This window comes from Neofelis nebulosa, chromosome 8, assembly GCF_028018385.1.
Source record: "Neofelis nebulosa isolate mNeoNeb1 chromosome 8, mNeoNeb1.pri, whole genome shotgun sequence".
Classification (NCBI taxonomy): Eukaryota; Metazoa; Chordata; class Mammalia; order Carnivora; family Felidae; genus Neofelis; species Neofelis nebulosa.
In genome coordinates this window covers 16962871-16986726 of record NC_080789.1, presented here as the reverse complement: position 1 = coordinate 16986726, position 23856 = coordinate 16962871, and the positions used below count along the sequence as shown (strand labels likewise).

Below are 23856 nucleotides of genomic sequence, written 5' to 3'. Positions count from 1 at the left end.
ACACTATATGTTAACTAACTTGGATTTAAATTAAAAAACAAAACAAAACAAAAAAAAACTTCTGGGGGGAGAATAACAAGAAACAATAGCCCTTGTTTTCTCTCTCAAATGGAACCTTTTTGGAGACAGATGCCGGAATCAGGTGGAGATTAACATGTAACTCTTTTTAAAAAAGAACCTATTCTGTGTGTTGAAGAGTGTTCCTTTCCTCCCTGCCGTCCCCCCAAATTCATGTCCACTCAGAATGTGACCTTATTTGGAAAAAGCTTTGCAGATGTAATTAGTTAGGATGAGGCCATACTGGATGAAGTGGGCCCTCATCCAACATGACTGGTGTTCTTATAAAAAGAGAAAACAGACACAGAGACGCACAAGGAGAAGGGCAAGTGAAGAAGAGGGGGACGCTGGAGTGATGAGTTGCAAGCTGGGGAACGCCAAGGATGGCGGGGAGGCACCAGAAGCTGGAAGAGGTAAGGAAAGATTCTTCCCAAAAACCTTAGGAGGAAGTACGGTCCTGCTGACCCCTTGATTTTGGATTTCCAGCCTCCGGATTTGTGAGAGGGTATCTGTCATTTTAAACTACCCATTTGGTGGCACTTTGGTATTGCAGTCACAGGAAGCTCATGCTCTGATAAAGCAGTTTGGAGAACTTGGTTTTCTGTTCTCAAGGAAGTGGGTTTGTGGGCGCCCCATCCTTGAATAGTTGGGCTTTCCCACCCAGCCTGAGGGGCACAGGCTGTGCACTCCCGGAAGCCACGCTGGCTCCCAGCATGGAGATTCCTGGGCATGCCCACTTCCTGTGCCAAAGCTCACCAATCAGAGGAAATGGGCGGGAGGTTGGGGGTGGTCTGGCTAAAGTTCCTCCCACAGGAAACACAATAGTGCAGAATCAGAGTTCCGGCCTAATGGGGGACTGCAGATGCCAGTTTTTCGGCCTGCACAATGTATTTCAAAAAGTGTTTGAATCAGTGCCCAACATTTAAAAGTTGGGACATTTAGTATAAAGTCCAAGATTACAAGCTTCTCTTTGAAACTGGAAACTGTGGCCACACTGGACCACATTCCCTGAAGGCCCTGACTGGCTTTTGCTGCAATCGGGCATCCTCTCCAGATGCGGTGCAGGCTTTCTACCTCACCATTCTGCCCCTCACACCCCACGTCTTCCCCCTGGTCTGCACTACTCCTTTCTGTGCCTCCCTGATGCCTGTTGACATTTTAGTTTAGGATTCCCAGAGTGGTGGTTAAGAGCAGAGACTCTGAAGTCAGACAAGTCCTGGGTTCAGATTCCAGCTCAGTCACTTCCTAAATGTGTGGTCTCGGGCAATTTGCTTAACCTCCCCGAGCCTCAGTTTCCCCCACTTGTAAAACGGAAATAATAATAGAACCTACCTTATTGGGCTGTTGTGAGAATTCTATAATGTAATCATGGGAGTCTTTTCATATACATGCAAGGCATGTAAGTGCCCAATAGTTAGGTGTTATTGTTACTATTTGAAAAAAGCTGTAAGAGGAATCCTGGAAGAGAAAGAGCCTCTAACCAAGTAAGCTTGGTCTGGTTTTAGCGCTGCCCTCCATCTCACCAAGTTTCAGAAAAAATATTTTAATAAGCCAGCTTCCAAGGAACCCCCTCTCTGTAGTAAGGAGTCCAATAGTTTTGGGAATTAGAGGTCCAATTAAGGTGGTTTCCCTCCTCCTCACAGTTTGATTCTCCTCTGGAAGGAGATTGCAGGGAGGCAGGAAACTCTGGATCCTAGCCAAATACTTAGATGTCTGGGTTTTAAAATAGCTGCGATCTTAGCTGGCTTTGCAGACTTCCTAGTGGCCCTCAAAGGACAGCTTTTGCTTTGACTGATCACTTCTTCTTGGCGGCCCAGAATGATGGAAGATGCAGAAGGAACCAATTGACATCAGATAGTCTACTTCCGGGTAGAGGCAAGACACCAGATGGAATTGGGAAGGAGTCAGGATGACAGACAGGAATTAAAAGATTTTTTTTTTAAATTTTTTAAATGAAGAACATATAAACTTCTCCTTGTGTAAAGGAGTGCCCAACTGGGACGCCATCAACCTCTGAAATGATTGCATGCTACATAAACCAACTCAAACCAGTCCTTGCAAAAAGGTGAATTTCTTTGGAAGGCTATTGAAGTATTCCCTAGAACCGAGGGGCAGCAGGACCTCCCTGCAGACTAGAACAGGGAACTGGGAAGCGATCAGGTGCCAGGTGTGAAGTATTGATACAACTTACCTGTTGACATAACAGACGGTTACCTGGTTATTCAAACATCAAGTATAGAGTAATCTATCTTTTCTCAGCGGGTTTGAATTGCCACATTTATCACATTAGAATGTGATAAATTTTCAGTGTGTGTTTGGGGTAAGTTTCTGGTAAAATTCTACTCCATTTGCTATTCATGATTGTTACGGGTTGAATTGTGTCCCACAAAAGAGACACGTTAAAGTCCTTACTGCCAGTACTCAGAATGTGACTTTATTTGAAAATAGGGTCTTGGGCTCCTGGGTGGCTCAGTCGGTTAAGCGTCCAATTCTTGATTTTGGCTCGGGTCATGATTTCACAGTTTGTGAGTTTGCGCCCCGAGTCGGGCTCTGTGCTGACAGTGCGGAGCCTGCTTGGGATTCTCTCTCTCTCTCCCTCTCTCTCTCTCTCTCTCTCTCTCTCTCTCTTAAAAATAAATAAATAACTAAAAAAAAAAAAAAGAAGATAGGGTCTTTACAGAGGAAATCAAATTAAAATTCGGTCATGAGGGGCCCCCAATTCAATATAACTGGTGTCCATTTAAAAGGAGACATTTGGACACAGGACAAATGTGCACGAAGATATCTGCACACAAATGTGCGGGAAGATAGCTGTATGAAAAAGGAGGACTGGAATGATGCATTTCTAAACCAGGGTGACAAAGATTGCCTGCCAATCACCAGAAGTCAGGAAAAGACAAGGAAGGATGATTTTCCCAACAGTGTTCAAAGGAGCATGGCCCTGCCTACGCTTTGATTTTAGACTAATAGTCTCCAGGACTGGAGACAATACATTTTTCCCAGTTCGTGGTATGTTGTTATGGCAGCCCTAGCAAACGAATATCCAATATAATACTCTAGTACCCAACTGTTTAATTATCATGGCTTTATAATATTTAAAAAGTACCTGGTCTTGTTAATCCCTGGGAGGATATATATTTTTTTAACTTTAAAAAATACTATTTTAGTTATACTCATGTATGAAAAAAATTGGCCATACTATCATGTTTACATACACACCAATATTGGAAGCAGAATTCAATAATGAATCACTTTTAAATTTTATAAAGAACACACAAACATTAAAACACTGATTGGTTATAGAAAGCAGAGTGGAGAAAAAAGCACTAGCTATCATTTTCATTTTCATTAAAGAGCAGCACTCTCTGAGAAGAATCAAATCAATTAGCAATATTCATCTATATTGCAAAATAATATACATATAGAAAAGGTAGTGGTTGTACTGATTTTATTACTTTTACTAAGGCCATTTTACCTTCCTCACACTCAATGCAAAGAAATAAAGCAATATAAGGAAAAATATGTCCTCATTATTATCCACAATAAAAAATTCTGCAGGCCTGGGCATTTTATATAACGGGGAGCACTTAACGGCTCAAGTGGATCTAAGTACCATTTTGATTCTGACCCCCTGGATAGAAAGTCATGCATATCTGGTGACTGGACTAACTCCATGGGAGCTGTGATGTACTGAACCATTTCTGTGGTATCCCCAGATCTCACTAAATTAAAAAAAGACCCTACACAAGAAAAGATAACAATCTGTCCAGAAATTATATCTATGAGCTCTTTCTTTAGTGGAAGGTGGGGAAGGAGCCCTTTCTTGAGTATATGGATACAAGCATTGCTGTGTCTAAAGATTGTTGGATTGATATTGTGTCTGTTATAATGAAAATAAGGTGTACGTCAAAACCACTGCCAGATTAAGAAACTTCCACAATGTGTCTCAATTCTTTGACTAATGGAGCAAGTTCCTTTTCTAGGCTGACGATGAGTCCTGTATTGGTGTTGCTGCTGGCTATGAAACTCACCACCAAAGGCAAACGATTGAATTGAACCACCTGGTAGGTGTTATAGTAACAGATAATAATACTTTTATTTTTTGAAAGTCCAAGTTTGCTTCCTTGGTCTGTTGCCAGGGCAAAAGTAGATAAGAAACCAGGTCTCAAAACATGTTCTGGAGTATTATCATTGGCCACTTTAATAATAGGCTCTCCATCTCTATCTGACACAATGATAACATGGAGCCCTTCAATACTTGGTAATTTTTTCTACAGGAATCGCTTCAGGTCATCCACCATGATGAACCCCTTTCTCTCGCAGGATCAATCTCCACTCCTGGTTTTCTGGGTTGCTGTGTTCTCTCAGCTGTGAATTCAGGGACAGCTTCAAAAACCATCTCCCTGGGAGGGTATTTTTAAGATGGGAACGATTAGATCCAATGTAAATGCTGAAGATTATAATCTAGAATATCATTTTATTTTTTTTTTTTTAAGTTTATTTATTTTTGAGAGAGAAAGAGAGAGAGAGAGAGAGAGAGAGAGAGAGAGAGCGAGCAGGGGAGGGGCAGAGAGAGAGGGAGAGAGAGAGAATCCCAGGCAGCCTCCATGCTGTCAGTGCAGAGCCCGATGTGGGGCTCGATTCCATAAACTGTGAGATCATGACCTGAGCTGAGATCAAGAGTCAGACGCCTAACCAAGGGAGCCATCCAGGCATCCCTAGAATATCATTTTAAAAATTAATTTTAATTGTTTAGAAAACTCATTGAAATATACTCTTGAAATGGGTTCATTTTATTGCATGCTGATTGTTCCTCAATAAAGTTGATTAAAAAGGACTGTAGACAACATACACCAGAATGTATTATATATCACAATGTAGCAAATGAAAACCACCACCATTGTGCTTTTTAACGTATATCGTATGGTTTATGCAGACTGTGGACCAGAGCTCTGCATATATTTAAAATTCTTGTGGAAGTCTCACTGATTTGCAGGGCTGGGATGTTACACTAATATTTAGAAACAATTTAAGCCAGCACTCATCTACTTGTCTAAAATTGTGCGAGTGAATACATTCTTATAACACATGTGTAGGCCATTGTGAAGTACAGATTGGGTGAGGCGTAGTCTTAGCTTAATAGATCAGCTGGGTAGAACAGCAAAACATAGAACATGCTGAGTGTGACTATATAATGTCATAGCTCATTTCCATATTTAAGTTTTTGTTACAGTTCTGACTTTACTAAGCAGAATGGCTTCAATATGGCACTGTAGGGCTCACAATATGGCTGTGCCTCCAGCAACAGCTAAAGATTCATTAAAGCAACAGAAAGGTTACATTTGTACTGAACATTCAGTACAAAATAGATAGTTTTGAAGTATCTTGTGAATAGCCTCCAGAACAGGAACTGAGATTTCTAATTATTAAAAATGCTATTGAATGTTTCAAGACATATTTGAAAAGTATTCTGGTTTTGCAAAACAAGAAAGATTTAAATTGGCTGAAGATAGTGTTCATCAAATCCCTCCTAAGGTAACACTTCGTGATTAAGGAATCTGAGTAACTGTTAGTGATTCATTGTCAGGCCAAAAACTCCTGCTATCCCTCAAGCTCTGAGTCTGTTCCATTACACTGAGATAGGAAGGTGAGCTATCAAAACTCTTATGTATGCAACTATTTATGCATGTTAAGTGAGCTCTGGGAGCTATGGGTTTTGTCTACCTAGCACATTTCCCTTTCACTTCTTGTTCTGCTAACAGAAACCCTCTTCCCTGTGGGAAACCCATTCTTCATGCATGGGAGGGGCTGACCTCAGATCCTAGCTCACCACCAACATGGCAACTTGGCCCTAACCTGGCCAATAAGAGTTCCCCATTTCCCTGACCTGTAGTTATCCCTTCTGAAAAGGGCATGTGACCCAAGACTGCCTGATCAGGGCCTGTCCTTGAATTTTCTCCAGAACTTTAGGGGGAAAACATTCTGTTTTCTTCTAGGATCATGAGCTTTAACTATGGTGTAAACCTAGAGCTACTGGGGCCATGTTTCCCTCCAGCTCAGAGAGTTCTCTGATGATAAAGTCTACCCGAGGCAGAGCAGGGCTGAGAGGTGAAGAGACTCTCACGGCTGAGTCACCTAAAGCCCTTGACTCTTCCTTATGTCCCTTCCACTTTTATCCCCTTTGATCTAAGTTGAATGGAGTTTTTCTCATTTACCACATAAAGATTACCGACAAATTGTAATTGCCTGATTGTGGAAATCAGGATCTGGCACCTGTGCAGCACTAACAACAACAACAACAACAACAACAACAACAAAAATACAAAAAAAAAAATTAGATGCTGAAGCTAGTATAGGACGGAACTATCTGTATTATGCAGAATTCCACAGTATAACTTGTTGGATCCGTCAGAGAACCTCAATCAAAATCATTGACAAATAACTTGAATTCATTACATGGAAAATACTGCTTTGTTTCCTCATTTTCTGCAGTAGGGTTTTGGGTAAAAGTTTCATCTGACAAAAGTGTCCTGTGTCAACACTTATTTGAAAATGACTGTGTTGGATGAGCTCTCACAGCTCACTAGCCTTGACATTTTGAGATTCGAATATACTTCTCCAGGTTGAATGGAAGAAAGATTAGGAAAAATATCACGGAGAAGGAAAAGTTAGTTTTTATTCATTCATTCATTCATTCATTCATTCATTCTTGATTAACCAGACTGTGTTGGCCCTCTGCTGGGCTGTGAAGCCAGGGAAGAGGTGCCATTCAGGAGAATGCATGGATTCATTGGAACCCAAGGCAGGGATGGATCCCTCAGGGAAAATGGCCAGAATAACTCTTGAAAGGCTAAATGGAGATGATTGAGATCCTACTATTTGTATTATTTCTTACCCAAGTTGCTCAAAGAACCCTTCTCACCAAGAGTTCTTTGGTTAAGGACAGTCATGTTCATTCATTCACTACTAGTTTTCTTTTCTTTCTTTTTTTAAACATTAAAGAGAAAGGAACTGGCTTCCTCTCATTAGCAATAGCGAGATATTTCTGAAAACTCTTTGGCTCCATTTAAATGCCAGGAGACCTTTTTGCTGTCCCTTCCATTTGCTCTTTCTCCAAGAAGACTTGGTTTCCCACTGCCAGTTAGCTCTGAGGTAGAATGAGCCACAGAAATGCAGGCAGGAATGGCATGTTGAGCAGGAAACGTGGCATTTGTACACTTGTCAACCCCCCCAAGGCTGACATCTGACTGTGCTGAATAACAGAAGTAATGACCATTTACAGAGCTCTGGCCATGTGCCAGGCACTATTCAAGCTCCCAATCTCATTTATTCCTCAGAAGAATCTATGAGGTAAAGATGATTATTATCCATGACCTCTCCAGGCTAAATTAGTCTCTCCCACACCCTCGTATAATGCTCTGTAATTTTCCCTCAGAGCACATACCTCAGTTTGGAATTCTATGTCTCCCCCATGGGAATGCCAACTTAACAATGTCAGGACCTCTGCCCATTAATTATGGATGCCCAGACCTAACACAATGCCTGACATGTAGCAGGCACTTCAAAAACATTTTCTGAATAAATGAATCCTCATTCAATATGGACAAATTAAAGCTCAGAGAGGTTCAGTATTTTGCTGAAGATTGCACATCTAGCAAGCCATGTGGCCTGTGTTGGGACCTGTGTTCTTATCACTTTGCCTCTCAGGAGGGAAGCCTGCTTTCCAGGCTTCCTGTGTGATGCCTGCTTTAGGCAGGGAAGCAATGTGCCCAGTGTAGCTTAGCAGCAATGTTGTGTTATTTGAGTAACCAGGGTGAGAATCTTGCACCAGTTGATGAGAACCTGTAGGACTGGAGGGGAAAGACTAGACTGGCATCATTGTGAAGGAGAAGTTGGCTTTCAATACTCATGCATGGGTAGACTCTGATGTTTGACTTAAGTTGTTTCTGGAAGACATTCACCTAATATATCATTTTCCTCCAAAGTACTTGAATCGTTGGAGACAAGTATTTAAATTGGAGGAGTGGGTGTCTTGAGTTGAGATATCTTATTAGCTGATTACCAAATCATATCTTAGTAGAGGTAATGTAGACCTTCTCCTACCTGATGTCCATTTAACAGTTTTTCCAGAAGGGCTGGATGGTGTGTCTATATCTGCACTCTTTTTTTCTCTAGTTAGCCCTGAAGGTACACTAAATAATCATGGCTATTGCCTCCTTTATAGAATGAGATTCTTTTTCTCCCATCATTGTATTTTTACCAAGAGGGAATAATGTTTGTTTCCAAACCTATCCAGCTGATTATACTTAATGCACTTGATTACCAATAAATATTTTCACAAATGTTAAAAAGTGATGAAACAGGACTGCAGGTGAGGGGTTGTTTTTATGAAAATGAGGATGAATGTTTCAAAAAAAAAGAGTAATGAGATGCTTAAAAATAACTGCATTAAAATAGTTGTGGTATAGAAAAACTTTAAAATTCTGCAATCAGATTTCTTACAAGCATCTTTGACTTCTTATTCCATTTTAAAGAAACAGAAATAGGATAGTTTAGATAATGTTAAATGGCTATGATTTTTGCCAGAAAGAAAAAATGGAACTTTGACCAGCAGATCAATATTCAAGGAAAAACCCTTGGCTCAAATATGGCAACATTGGGTTAGTTTTCTTTCCTTCTCCTTTTTTAACAATAAAAAGAAATGAACTGTTTTCCTTTGAGTAGCAATAGCAGATTGTCTCAGGAATTTTTGTGTGTTTTTTGTTTTTCAAGTTAAAATACTCAAGGTATGTATGCATCATTTTAAAAAGATGACTCCCTACTTTACCATCTTTTTAAAAAAATTTTTTAACGTTTATTTATTTTTGAAACAGAGACAGACAGAGCATGAACGGGGGAGGGGCAGAGAGAGAGGGAGACACAGAATCTGAAACAGGCCCCAGACTCTGAGCTGTCAGCACAGAGCCCAAGGCGGGGCTCGAACTCACGGACCGCGAGACCATGACCTGAGCTGAAGTTGGACACTTAACCAACTGAGCCACCCAGGCGCCCCTAACCATCTTTTTTGATTGACAGTCTCTGGAATCATTCAGGCAATAGGGTCTCTATTGTATATATAAAGTTTTATAAGAGATCTCCAGATCCTCCCAAGATGGTGAATTAGCACAGGCTTCAGTCTCTTCTTGTGAAAACCAAGCTTCAATCAATTCTGGACAAATTATAGAGGAAAGCATGGAATATAAGAAATACAAAATGAAACCCCAAACAAACCAATAGCAACTAACCAACCAAACATAGAGGCAACCAAGTTCTGCTCTTGGGAGATAGACCCCTGTTTTGAACTATATGTTGGGGCTGGGGTGGTTGGGGGATGAGATGGCTATAGCCTGGGGCAAAGAGCGATAGGCTCAGGTAAGTTAGAATTAGCTAGCTAGGGTGCTCCAGAGTTCTGGACCCATAGGAACTGATTGAGAGTAATAAGTATTTGATACTCTTTTAAGCTGCTAAATTTTTGGGGTTATCTGCAATGGCTATGAATATACTGTCCTGTTTCCTTGTTTGAATTCTTGAATTCTTTCCCCTTTCTCCTTCAAATGGCTCTCAGGTGTGCTTCTGTGTAACTGAGTCCTCTCCATGGCTCGTAGGCTGTGCATGTATTGAGCCTTTGTCTTGTTTTTGCCATTCTCTGTTTCAGAGAAAGATTCAGTATGGAAAGATCCTTCTTTAATACTGGTTCATTTTTCCAAGATGCAGTATCAGGACTTTAATTTGCAGTATTAAATGTAGTCTTGGAGCCCATCCCTGGGGAGTACACCTGAAGGGGACTCAGGTGTTGGTTTTGCTCAATCATCGGTGACAGTCACATGAAGTGAAGCCGTTGATTTTGGCTTTGAGACCAAGGTTGTATTTTCACTAATTGGTGAAAGGAGTAGTGGGAGGCTTTGGCTGCAGAGAGAGGATTCTTCTTTGTTGATCCATGGAAAGTGACTTTCCTTTCTTGGCCAGGGCCTTCTCAGATGGCTTTTTAAATGGAGTTCTTTCAACTGAAGATGTGTGGTTGAGAGTCAGGCTGTTGGAAAAGGCATTTGGCAGACTAGTGGACACTCTGATGAACTGGTGTCCTTCCTCCTGGAATTTCAGCAGTACCGTGTTGAGTTCTAATGAACACCCAGAAATGTTTGCCTAAGTTGTTCACTTTTGATGATTGGGAATATTATGTTCTTTACGATCAGCATTTCGGTCCACCCTAGTCTCAACATCTGGATGTTTTTTATGTGAGGACAGTGCAGGTTCTAATCTCCAACTCATCTTGAAATCTCTGCTTTTGATGTTCTTATTTCTTGGGCTGTGATGAGCTTGATAGTTTCCTGTGCTAGAATGCTCTTGTCTCTTCCAATGAAAATAAGAGCCACCCTTTATGTGGTGGCTATTCTGGGTCAGGCCCCATGCCAAGTGGTATATTATCTCATCGAATTCTCCACAAACCTATGCAGTGAGGTTCCCTACTGCCATGATGTAGATGGAGCAGCTCAGGCTCTGACATGTGAAGCGATATGTCTAAGGCTGTGCATCTAGCCAGTGCATTAGAGAGAATTGACCACAGGCCGGTGGGATTCCACTGCTGATTTGTTTAACCACAACACTAGGAGGCCACTCCTGCTATGCCAGGAGCCCTTCTAGAAAGTTGAGAGTGATGGAACAGAGGCTACCTGTTGGCTCAACCCTCCACCAAGGGTTTCTGGGGCTCCTGTTTTAGCAGGCCACCCAACACCAAGCATTGCTTTTCCACCTTGAAGAACGTAGACACCAATCACTGCAAGCATGGCTCCATTGACAACAACAACACAGGTCATTCCACAAATACTACTTTTCTTCAGGGAAGTCCGTATAAAGGAGGCCTGATGTGCTCCATCCTCCTGAGGTGTGTTAGCTGTGTGTGTGCTTCCATTTTGTTTTGAAGGTTCCCATAGAACCCACAGTCACATATGCTGCTTAAGCTCTTGATACAACTTTGGTTTTCCTTACTTTTATAATCATGTCATAATAATCACAAAATAATTAGATAATTACATTATAAAAATGATAGTGAACACCTACGGAGTGTGTCCAGTTTGCCGCTGTGCATGAATCTTCACAGCAATCCTCTGAGGTAGGTGCTATTTTTAATCACCCTCATTATATAGATGAAGAAACTGAAGCCCAGAAAAGCTAAGTAACTTGCTCAAGGTCATTAGCTGGTGACTGGCAGGGCCAAGATGTGGTCCCAGAGCTACCTGATTTTGGAGTTATGGTGCTTCTCTCTGTAAACTCAAATGGAATGCCTTTGCTACACTTAGCTGTTGCCTTATTTAAAGAGGATCATCCTCTTTTATCTTTTTAAACCCATGTTGGCTTTTCAAGTTCTATGTGCCATCATATAGTTTCCTAGTTGTTGATTCTTGGGTATGGGTGTAGGGCTGCGGGTTTCTCAGGACAAAACTGGAGATGGTTAAGGTCTACCAGTTAGCTTCAGAGAGTTTACAATTGGTATTCTTTGCTCCATTTTCTCTTTCCATTTAACAACTTTTGTCTCAGATGGAAAAATTTATAGTTTTTTTTTAAATGGCTTTTGAAAAAAAAAATTGAGGGCTGGAGGTGATGGGTGGAAAAACAGGCAAGGGGAAGGAGAAGGTCTTTATTTTTTAGTCTGGTCTCATTTAAAAAGCTCTTTTTGCTCTGTCCTTAACATTTTGGCTTTCCAATTTCTCTCTTGTTAGTGGTTTTGCCCTGTCTCTGTTTATTTTGTGACTTGTGCCTGAAGGGATGTTTTCTCAAAAGAGAATTATCCACACTACATCTTGTTCTGGTCACGTGCTGACCATTCTCTTGGACAAGGCCTTCTTTGTGCAGGGGAATGGAGGGTTTATTCTGGTTAACGGGGATTTGCCATATAGAAGCAGCAGTTAGATGGGGCTTCCACTAGATGGGATGAGCTTCCACTAGAATAACCAGACATTTGAGCTGTAATACCCATGTCATGATGTTTTTCCTGGCACCAGAGCCCTTAGGCAGAGGTTTGGTGCACTGGATCTAATGTGGGTGACTGAAGCTCATCAGAATTCTCGTTGTTTTAGTCAGAACTCAGAACAGAAAACTTCACTCAGATGAAGGGGGATCATTCAAGGACTTCACCAGGTTATTTCACTTGGGCCTCCCAGGGCCTGGAGTTGGACATCAGGGTCACAAGTCACACTCTCTGGTTTTTGAGCCCCTTCCCCATGTCCCCCTACCCAATTTCTTGGAGCTGCAGGATCTTCCCTGGGCCTCAGTTTGCTTACCTGCCTAATGAAGTAGTCACAGAATGGTGAAGGATATAGGCTCTGAAGCACAATGCTAATCTTCATTCCTGCTGTCGCCACTTCCTAAACCTTTGGCAAATCAGTTTATGCCTCAGTTTCCTCATTGGTGAAGTCCTGCCAGACTCAGGGGTTGTCATGAGGTTTTAGTCGGTTGCTACTTGTCAAGCAAAGTGCACAGTGCCTGGTGATGGGAAGTGTTCAACCTGCGCTAGAATTGTTGTCTCTTGTGACTGGCTTCTTTTGCTCTCATGTGGCCAAGCATGGTCATAGCCAAGGGTAGTATTAACCCTGCTAGTAATATTCATGATAGCTCATAGTTATTGAACTTTTACTATAGAAGTATTTTTATAAACATTTGCACTCTATCCTTGTGAAATGCACATTGAAATAGTTACCTTTATTACTCCCACATTATCGAAAGGAGAACAGGGGTTCAAGGACACCAAAGTCACACAGGTAAACTGGAGCCAAACCTACATACATAGGTTTGTAGTTCTGTTCAGGCTGCTTTAATAGAATACCACAGACAGAGAAGCTTATAAACAACAGAAGTTTCTGGAGGCTAGAAGTCCGTGATCACGGTGCCGGCACGGTCAGGTTCTGGTGAAGACTCCCTTCCAGGCTGCAGACTGTCAACTCCTCTTTGTGCCCTCACATGGCAGAAAGAGGTGAGGGACCTCTCTGGGTCTTTTTTAAAGGCTCAAATTCCATTCACGAGGGCTCCACCTTCATGACCTAATTATGTCCTAAAGGCTGACCTTTAAACACTGTCATGTTGGGGATTTGGTTTGAGCATGAGTTTTCAGGGGACAGAAAAATTCAGTCCATTGCAATGACCTTATAAGTTCGATGCCTCTATTGTGTGATGGTGTGGTTCGCAGTTATTAATCTTGGTTTCTAAGTTTACTTGTTCCAATACTTGAGTAGGAATGCGGTGGACTAAACTCAGTCCATGAATTTTTTCCCCTTTGGGTTAGGTGTGCATTCTTGGAACAGTCAGCTGTGGCCAGAGGGGTGGGGTCCTGTGGTTCCAACATGGCGGTCTCAACCACATGGAGGCTGAGAACTTTTCCCAGAAAGAGAAGGTAGGCAACCAAACCTTTCTGTTATGTACTTCCCCATTCAATCCTAAAATTGTCTCAGTGGGTTGAGGCACAGCAGGTACTACCGTCTGCCTTTTTCCTGCCAAGCTCAACTGTAGGCATGGGGGACCTTTGCTGGCAAGCTCAGTCCCGCCCAGTTCTGGAATCAATCTACACAGTGTTGGCAGTACATTGAGTGCCCTGTGTCTGCCAGCGGGTGGGGTCTGGAAATTAGTCTGGCAGCCATAAGCAGCAAGTGTCTATGTGTCTACTATGATGATCTCCCCCCACCTCTCTCTAGGTCTTTCTGATGATGTTCCTGCCTGGTGCTTGGGACTGTACTCCAGTTTTAGTGCTGTTGTTAGAGCCCCTCAGTGAGCCTGACCATTTACCTAGTGCTTCCTTCCCACTTCCTGGAGTTCCAACCACTAGCTGAGGTCCTGCCCCAATCCAAATATAAGGCTGTGAAGCACAAACTCTTTATTGCCACAGTTTACCCACCCACCAAATCAGTTCCCTTTGAATATTTTTCTTTTAACTTTTATTGTGGAAATTTATAAACATTCGCAAAAATACTCAGATTCATATAATAAATCTTCAGATACCATCACCTGGCTTCAACGATGATCAAGTTATGGCCAAGCTGGTTTTGTCTATACTTCTACTTAATCTCCCCCAATATTATTTCGAAGCAAATTCCAGATCATATCCTTACATCTGTAAATATTTCAGTGTCCATCTCTAAAATATTAGAACTGTTTGTTTTTTAAAAAACACTTAACACAGTTAACAGATAGTTTACACAATCACAATCCTACTATCACACCTAAATATGTTGACAGTGATTCCTTAATATCATCAAATAATACACCAATGTTTATATTTCAGTTTGTCTCATAAATGTTTTACAGGTTTTTTTCATTAACTGTTCGTTTGTGTCAGAATCCAAATAAAGTCCACATATTGTGATTTGTTGATGAAATCTCTAGAATTTTGTCTCCATCTTTATTTCTTCTCCCTGGAACTTATTTCTTAAAGAAATTGGTTTGTTTGTCCTGTTGAGTTTCCCAGTTGGGCCTCCCTAATGGGATATTCCTGTATGAATTAGTTTTTGGATAAAATGTCTTGATCATGTTAGATTTGATCTCTCTTGTCAAGACTTCTTCATAGGTAGTGTTGTGTTCTTCTACCAGAGGTATATGTCTGGTTGTCTTTTTTTGTGGCTGTAGCAGCTGTTGAGGCTTCATGAGGAAGTTTATTAATTTCAGGGCTTGCAAAATGATGAGGTTTTGAATCCTATAATCCCTTCTTCACTTATTAGGTGGGATACTTTTTTAAAAAAGAGGTTTTGCCTCATCTACTATTTGGTTCCCCAGTGGCATAGTCCATATAGAAAAATTAGAATAAATGCTTGATACTTTTTCTTTATTTACCAGCTTTATGAACATGGAGTTTGTTCATTGGCATCCTCCAACAGTGAGCAATTAGGGTTTTCTGAGAAGTATCACTGAAACTCACAGATTAAATATAGGTTTCAATCCATTTCAGTTATTGTATTTATTTATGCTCAAACAGTTCCATTTTTGGGCAGAGGAAGCCTCTTTGAACTGGCTCCTGGGTCCATTTAACATCCTCTATCCCCTTGGCATGTTGACAGGAGCCCAGGTTGAGCCCAAGTTTTTCAGGCTATTTGTTTGTTTAGCACAATGTCTGGCACATAGTGAGTGGTCAACAAATGGTAGATATGAATGTTATCTTAATCTCCCCATCCAGGACCAGTACTATGACTGGGTTTCTTGAATACCTGCTTCACCCATCCCTAACTTCCGGCAGAGAAGGGAGCTCTATTTCTGTCTCTTTTGATACATCTATGTCCCAGATCTCCATTTTTTTTTTCACTAATCCCTCCCCCAGGGGGAGAAGGGACATATCTCATTGGTGAGACTGAGACCAGGGAAAGTGAACATATACAATATAGCCCTTCCTGAACTCTCTTTCTCAGAGGTGGGCTTTGTCCAAAATGTGTGTGTGTTCTGTTTGCACCTGCCTTCTCCTTGAGTGAGCAGCTCAGGACAGGTCTGGCATCTGGGAGGGGTTGCCTGCATCTGGTGGTGTTGAGGCGGGGGGGGGGGGGGTGCAAGAAAATTCACAGTTATACCTGAGACTGGGTGTGTAAACTGAATTCAGGAGGGAAGGAGTAAAGTATTGCTTTTGGCTTCATGCCTCTGCTGGTCTCTAATCCAGCTACAGCAGCCAGAAAGCCGATAACATTGGTCCTTATCAGACTCTCCTTTCTACTTCTCAAATGGCATGTCATCCAAAGAAAAAAGGAGTGTGCTAAATCAGCACCTTGGAAATGCCACCCACTGCCTTCCTTTCTCCACCAGCCAATGGCTGGTGGGGTCCTGTCCCTCCTCCTGGCAAACTTTGCCCAAGGTAACACAGAAGGCTTTTGTAAAAGTGCAGATGTCACCTGGAAGATTGGCTGTATGTAGTAAGCTGAATAAACACGTCATCTGGCACATTTCTTAAACAGGTGTGGCTAAGGCAAGTGTTTTAGTAAGGAGCAGAGAGAGACTTTCCATCTGTAAACCTTTTAGACATTTGGGGTACAGAAGACTTTGTGCAGCTTCTATAGAGCTTTCTGGTCAGCCCTGCCTGTGGGTGCATTGGGTGTGCACAGGGAGGCTGAGGTTGCTGGTGCCACATCCCTGCCATACTGGAAGCCCCAGTTCTGTTCCTTTTCGGTTGATTTGAAGTAAGCTCAGTTCTGATGGTTAGAGTATGACTTAGTCCGTTTGGGCTTCTCTAACAAAATACCATAAACTGGGTGGCTTGTCAACAGCAGAAATTTATTTTTGACAGTTCTGGAACCTGGCTGACCAAGATCAAGGTCATGGTTGAGCTCTGGTGAGGGCCCTCTTCTGGGTTCCAGACTGCCACCTTCCCTGTGTCCCTGCATGGTGGAAGAAGTGGGGGAGCTCTTTGGCTCTCTTTTATAAAGACACTGCTTCCATTCCTGAGGGTCCCATCCTTAGTAGCTAAGCACCTCTCCAAAGTCCCACCTTCTGACACCATCACACTGGGGATTAGGGTTTAATACATGAATCTGGGGAAACACAGACATTCAGTCTAAGCAGGGTATGACTTGGACTAGACATGAAATAGAACCCAAATAATGATACGTTAAATTAGGTAGACATTTATTTCTTTTCTCATGGAAAAAGTCTAAGCTGACATCGTGGCTCTGCTTCACAGAGGCATTAGGAGCCCAAACTCCTTCCGGTTTTGGGTTCCAATCTTTGGCTGCAGTAGATGAGCATTTCTTTCTATGGTGCTAAAGAGGTCCTTGTGCTTTTGTGCATAGATTTTAGTTGACTTTTACTTACTATCAGACATTCGTTGTCTTCTTTCAAAGCATACATTGTTCTCCAGCAATAGTCCTTTACTTCCATTAACTTTATAATGACAGTTTCCTCCATATTTTTCAAAAGCCTGTTAAGTGGCACCCATTAGTGCCTTTTCCTCCACCAGGATCACCACCCGTGGCAATTTTACCAGTTCCACTGCCAACTTGCATCAGGGGCGAAACACACTGCTCATGTCAACAGAAAGAGGGTTCTCATCACCTGTCAGCCAGCAGGTGACACAACCCTAGGTTTCCCTCTTTGCAGCTGCTGGGACAGAGATTAGATGGCAGTAGGTCTACTGGGGAGTGTGCTCAGGACCGACACCTGTGGTGGAAGGGGAGGGAAGGAGGATTGGGCAGAAAATGGAGTTAGGTTGCAATTTGGGTTCAACAAAAGCCAAACTGTTGGGGAGCTCTGAGGCTGACCTGACTCCTCAGACTCGTCTCATCTTTGGGCAAGGAGCTACGCTGCTGTGTCTCTGTATTGACCAGTTACCACTGCAGACTGCTTCTGGGAAGAAAGGGGAATGTCCTTGAGAGAGGTGGCTTTCTTTGGGGAAAAAGGAACAATTTCTGGGGAAGGCTGACAGTGGAGGTTCCTCAGCCTGTAAAGCTCCCAGCATCCGAGGGAATAAGAAAAAAAAAAAATGGTGGCAATATTTTGTAGACCCACCCATTAAGAAGTAGAGTCTAGGGGCGCCTGGGTGGCTCAGTCGGTTAAGCGGCCGACTTCGGCTCAGGTCATGATCTCGCGGTCCGTGAGTTTGGCCCCGAGTCAGGCTCTGTGCTGACCGCTCAGAGCCCGGAGCCTGTTTCGGATTCTGTGTCTCCCTCTCTCTGACCCTCCCCTGTTCATGCTCTGTCTCTCCCTGTCTCAAAAATAAATAAAACGTTAAAAAAAAAGAAAGAAGTAGAGTCTATTTTTGCACCCCTTGGATTTGACTTGGCTTTGGGCAACGGGACAGTAGAGTGAAAGAAGAGTCTTGAAAAGTGCTTGTCCTTTGGGACTGGCCCTCACTTGCTATTGAGAACCCTTCATATGTATGTGATGAGGCCCAGCTGTCCCCTGAGAGGAGACAGGCCCCATTCAGCATAGGTGAGTCCCAGACATATGAATGTGGGTGGCATCCTAGACAAGGCAGGCCTGGCCAAAGAGGCCCATACAACCACCCAGCAGACACAGGATCAGGATTGTGGGAAATGATGTATTTATTATTTTCAGCCACTATGTTTTCGGGTCATTTGTTACACAGCAAAAGTTTACTGATGAGTAGACCAGCATGAACCTGGCGCTTAGTCTGACCAAATGGGGGATAATGTTTTAGGATTTGGCAAACGTATATGGTTTTGTTCTCTTCCTTGCCTCCCCACTGCCCCTGCCCAGGTTTCTAGATTTCTAATAAAACTCAAGTCGAACTCATGCTTTTTCAGAGCCTTTACAAAGCAGCCTTTCAATTACTCTCCTCAGCTCAGAAACAGGAATCTAAGAGGCCTTCACTATTCATATTTGCTAAAGAAAATACATGCTTCCAGACTTTCCCGTGTTACTGAACAGAAAACACAATTACAACTGGAAAAAGCCAAGGACTGTTATTTGATCATAAATGTTCTAAAGGTAGCTGTATGCTGATTATTAGTTGAACTGAGGTTTTGAAGGACCATTTGAGGACCTGATTCAGTGAATTAAGTGGAAATGCACTAAAATGAACAAGAAAGGTCAAATCAAAAGGAAATGCAAATCAAGCACCTTCCGGTTGCTTATTGGAAAAATATTTTCATAGTACACAGTTCTTGGCCCTTGAAAGATGTTTGCTGAGTGAGCAAATGAGTACACAAATGGTAGCAATATATGCTACTGTGCTAGAAAAATGTGCTACCTTGCTGCCCAAGCCTCAAGATTGGAAGGATCTTCTGACATTAAAATGGAGGATCTGGATAGAGTCATCTTAAAGATTTCTCTTCCCAGGCCCCATAGAACTCCACTCAAATTCCATCACTTCCGATGTATGTTGAGCCCCTCTTCTTTGCTCCCCTTCCCCTTCTGAAAACAGGATCGGACCATCTAGAAAGCCTCTGTTTGGGATTCTCCACGGGGTAGTAGAATTTGCCTGGAGAAAGAGCGATTTGGGTTTACTTCCTTACTTGGCCTTTTGCCAGCTGTGTGTGGGACCTTGGGTAAGTTATGCAAACTTTCTGCCTCACTTTCCTAACCTGTAGAATGGGACAATAATAGTAATAGTACTTGCAGGGTTGTTGGGAGAATCTGGGGTAATAGATGTGAAGTTCCTGGAGTGTGGGTACCAAATGGCTGGAATTTATTTATAATGGGTGTAGATGGGCGTAGAGCAGGGAGAATACAATTTGTATATTCTAATGGGCCTTATGAAATCTGGTATTTCCGATTTTGTTCATAACTGTTAAACATGGGGGAAAGCCCTTCTGGGCCCATTCAGCTCCTCGTCTTCATTTAGAATTCTGAACTTGTTCTTTCTGACTATTCCTTCCTCCAACTCCCCCTGGGGACAAGTCACATTTCTCAAGCTGCTAAGTCAAATGACAGCTGCCTTTTATTTCATATGTTTCTCATTCCAAAATGTTGTTTCAAATACTTTCAGCTACTAAGCATAAACTCTGGTCGCCTATGTTTTGCCTTGTAATTTCTTTCTTTCTTTCTTTCTTTCTTTCTTTCTTTGAACATTTCAGATGCCTGCTTTTGGGTTTTGTATGATTCTGTGGTTTCCTACTCATTTGCTCCGCCCTTTAATCGCCCCACCAGCACTTAGTCTCCCCGCCTGCCACGGCTGTCTCCCCCTTGTCCTTATATCCCTGGCTCTCCCTGAGGGCTGTCCTTAATCCAGCGGGCTCTCGAATGCTTTGCTAAATTGAAAGTCCTCTGTTTATCCTGCCCCCTCCCCTCCATGTTCATGGCAGTTATCTCCCTTGGGCTCCCGTTTCCTGCTCTTATTCTTGGCTCCCTGCCAGGCATCACACGTTCACATGAAATCCTGCCTCTCCTCACAGAAGGAAAGGCTGGCAGTTTCCATTCATGGAATGCTCCTTCGCCACAAACATGCTACACCCTGGCCACAGTCAGGGTGTTCTGGGTTTCCTGACGTGCCCAGGGCAAAGTTGGAGGGCTCAGGCCCCAATAGTTATTTCCAGTAATGGCGAGTCAGGCTGGAGAACAGTGTGGTCTTTGTGGCAAAGAGGATAGAACATGAACTGTTGATTCTAACTGACCTGTGTGTTGGTCCAGGTACCGTACTGAGCCTCAGTTTGTTTGTCTGTGAAATGGGAAACAGAATTATCCTCACCTTATCACATTATTGCGAGGATCGTGAATGCAGAGGGCTTTGCACAGTGGAAAATGGTATTTGCTCCTAAGTCTTTTATTTTCTCTCCCTTGTATTGGTTGCTAAGCTCTTCAGTCAGCAAGAGTCCCAGCAAGAAAGAGAATGGCACCTTGAAGGAATTAATTGAAGAAAGTATAAGGAAGGGGTTATGTATAGATTTATGGAGGTGTGGGTAGGGAATGAGAAACACCCTGGGACGCTAGAGCCAGAAGCCACAGCACACACTGAAGAGCAAGGCAAGAGCCTGGGCCGTCCCTGCCTGGTGAGAGCAGAAGCCATGGCACAGGGTCAGGGAAGACTGAAGCTTGGGAAGTGGTCTGGGGTCTTGCAAACTTAGATCATATCCACCCCTATTTCCCAGGATTTTAGATTTCTAATAAAACCTAGACAAACCAAGTGTTTCCTCCCTCCTCCCTTCTTTCCTCCTTCCCTTCCTTTTCTCTCTTTTACTCCCTCCCTCTTTCTCTCCCCTTCCCTTCCCTTCCCTTCCCTTCCTCCCCTTTTCTTCCTTCCTCCCTTTCTTTTCTTTTCTTTTCTTTTCTTTTCTTTTCTTTTCTTTTCTTTTCTTTTCTTTTCTTTTCTTTTCTTTTCTTTTCTTTTCTTTTCTTTTCTTTTCTTTCTTTCTTTCTTTCTTTCTTTCTTTCTTTCTTTCTTTCTTTCTTTCTTTCTTTCGTGCTTGGATAGGGGCCATGGCTTAGGTGGAAGAATGCAGCCACTGCTAACAGTAGATCCACCAGAGAGAGAGAGAGAGAGAGAGAGAGAGAGAGAAGGGGCCTAATACCACTTTTCTGTCTTCCTTCCCATGCCTTCCATTGACTGACTGCAACCAAAGCCACAGCATGAGGGGCCTGAGTGATGAAGTCCAAGTCCAGTAGTGGTGTCTTCTAGGTGCAGAGACAGGCAGAGAAACATGGAGAATGGACCTGGAGAGGCAGAGAATTATCTTATCATTTGTCACTTATTCTCCAGTCATTTTGTGCTGGGCTCTGAGCTTCAGTTTCCTATTAAGTAGGCATTAAATGAACCTGTTTATCCATCTTACAGGACTATCGTGATGGTCAAATGAAGCACTGTGATCATTTACTTTGTAGCGTGCTCCCCTTTTCATCTGCATTATTTCCAACCTTCCAAAGGCAGAGGGAAGCTGGGTTCAGGGGTGGGTTGTCAAAGGCGGCTTGACTGAGCTTTCTCACTGTGACATTACAGGCAGGTGACCAAACTCTCTGGGTCTTGGCTGCTCTTTTATGGTGGGTTCCCCCACCCCCCAAAACAGATCCTGAGACAAGTGTTTGAGTTCAAGTACTTTATTTGGGAACTGATTCCAGGAAACAATATAGGGGAATGAGGGGTGAGGCAGGGAAGGGAGGAAAGCCCATAGGGGGGTCTTGGTCCCACAGGGGATTCTGGGAGCGTGTGTAGGATACACATCCTTGGATTGTTCTACTGCAGAGGGCGGGTGCTGGGGTGTTTATCCTCCAACTCACATCCTTCAGTGCCCGAGAGTCACTCCTCGGGCTCTACCTCCCTTCCAGGCTGCCTGTTTGTAGATAGAGAAGACTCAAGCAGCCAGAGACATACAAGAAGCCATGTAGATGCCTTCTAATGAGCCAAGAGATGGCTTGGAGACCCATGGCATATGCTTTGTTGTCCTAATTTGTATGATGGAGATGTTGCCTATCTCACAGGGCAGCTGGGGAAATGAAATGATTAATGATAAAACAGTTGAATGTCTGCCAAATGCCTGGCCCATCGTAGGTATCTGGTAAATAGGGGGTACTCCTAATAAGGTGGGTAAATATTATCGGTGTATCATGGGCTGGGGCAAATAGCATGTGCAAAGAGGTTGAGACACTTGCGCTGAATCTCACAGATAGTTTTTTAGGGGCCAAGTCAGATCTGACTCCCAATTTGTTCTCCTTCCGCTCTGCGTAACAGACTATGCATGCAGAGTACTTTTGCATCATAAAGTGTGAGAAGCTCCATAAATATAAAATGTTTGTAGTCCCAGATGTGCTAGCTCAGATCCAAGTTAAATTGACCCTGGGTAGCTCTTCCCTCGGTCCCGATTCCCACAACCTCAAATATATATTTTCTTAGTCCCTCAGGGTCTTCCATTCTGTGCCCTCACCACCCCCAGCCCTTCATTAGTGATGCCTAGGTGTCTCCACATATTTCAAAGGGTGCCAGAAAGTCTCCAGACAAAATAAAATGTGCTGTAAATCACTAAGAGCATAAAACTCTAGACACCTTGTTCTCCATGTAATGTTTCCTTTTAAAAACAAATATTTGGAAATGCCCTCTTTACTATCCTGCTGATACACACATAAAAACCAACAAAACACATAACTCTTTTTTTAAAAATTGTAGTAAAATATACATAACATAAAATTTACTGTTTTAACCGTTTTAAAATACAGTTCAGTGACATTAAGTACATTGTGGTGCAACCACCGCCACTGTCCATTTCTAGAACTTTTCCATGTCCCCAAACTGAAACTTTGCACTCATTAATAACACTAACTCCCCACTCCTTTCTTGCCCAGCCCCGGGAACTCACCATTCTACTTTGTCCCTTTGTACCTGCTTTGTGAATTTGACTACTAGGTCCCATACACAAGTGGCATCATACAGTATTTGTCCTTTTGGGACTGGCTTATTTCTCTTAGCATAAGTCTTCAAGGTTCATCTATCATGTAGCAGGTGTCAAAATTTCCTTCCTTTTTAAGGCTAAATAATATTCCAGTGAATGTATATACCATGTTTTGTTTTTCCATTCATCTGTTGATGGACACTTGGGTGGTTCCACTTTTTAGCTATTGTGAATAACGCTGCTATGAACTTGGATGTACAAATATCTGTTTGGGTCCCCACTTGCAACTCTTTTGGGTATATACCCAGAGTGGAATTGGTAATTCTATGTTTGATTTTCTGAGGAACCTCCATACTGTTTTTTTTTAAGTTTATTCATTCATTTTTTGAGAGAGAGAGAGAGAGAAATAGAGACAGAAAGCAAGCAGGGGAGGGGCAGAGAGAAGGAGAGACAGAATCCCAAGCAGGCTCCACACTGTCAGCACGGAGTCTGACGTGACTTGAATTCACAAACTGTGAGATCATGACCTGAGCCGAGATCAAGAGTCAGACGCCCAACCGACCTCGCCACCCAGGTGCCGGCATACTGTTTTCCATAGCGGATGCACCATTTTACACTTCCACCGGCATAACTGTTTTATGAAGGACAAAAAGAGGAAAGAAAGATGTACTTAAATAGCATTGGTGTTTCAGCGTGTCCTCGCTGGGCTGGGGTGCATAGAGACACAACGCAGCGATTGCACATCCGCATGAGTGCCCGTCTGCCATAAAGGCAGACCAGTGTACAGGTGTGATCCTGGAGCGCATTGAGGTTAGTGGTTTTCCAGAAACAATGAACAAGTGAAAACCACTGCCACCTGCATTTGACTTGTTACATTCTTTGTGTACAATATAGATTGAATGTATATTAAAAATGTGCAAACAGTGCCTTGGTGTGTATACCTGAAACAAAATTATAATCAGAAAATTATAAAAAGGCTTTTAATCTACATACCTTTCCAGTAGGACATTTAGAAGTCGTATGGGAT

General features: G+C 42.7%; 1 pseudogene; it reads right to left on the bottom strand.

The window, feature by feature from the left end:
* Nucleotides 1–3878: 3878 nt before the first annotated feature.
* LOC131483936 (ragulator complex protein LAMTOR3-like) lies at nt 3879–4454 on the bottom strand (annotated as a pseudogene).
* Between the last annotated feature and the right edge of the window lie 19402 nt (nt 4455–23856).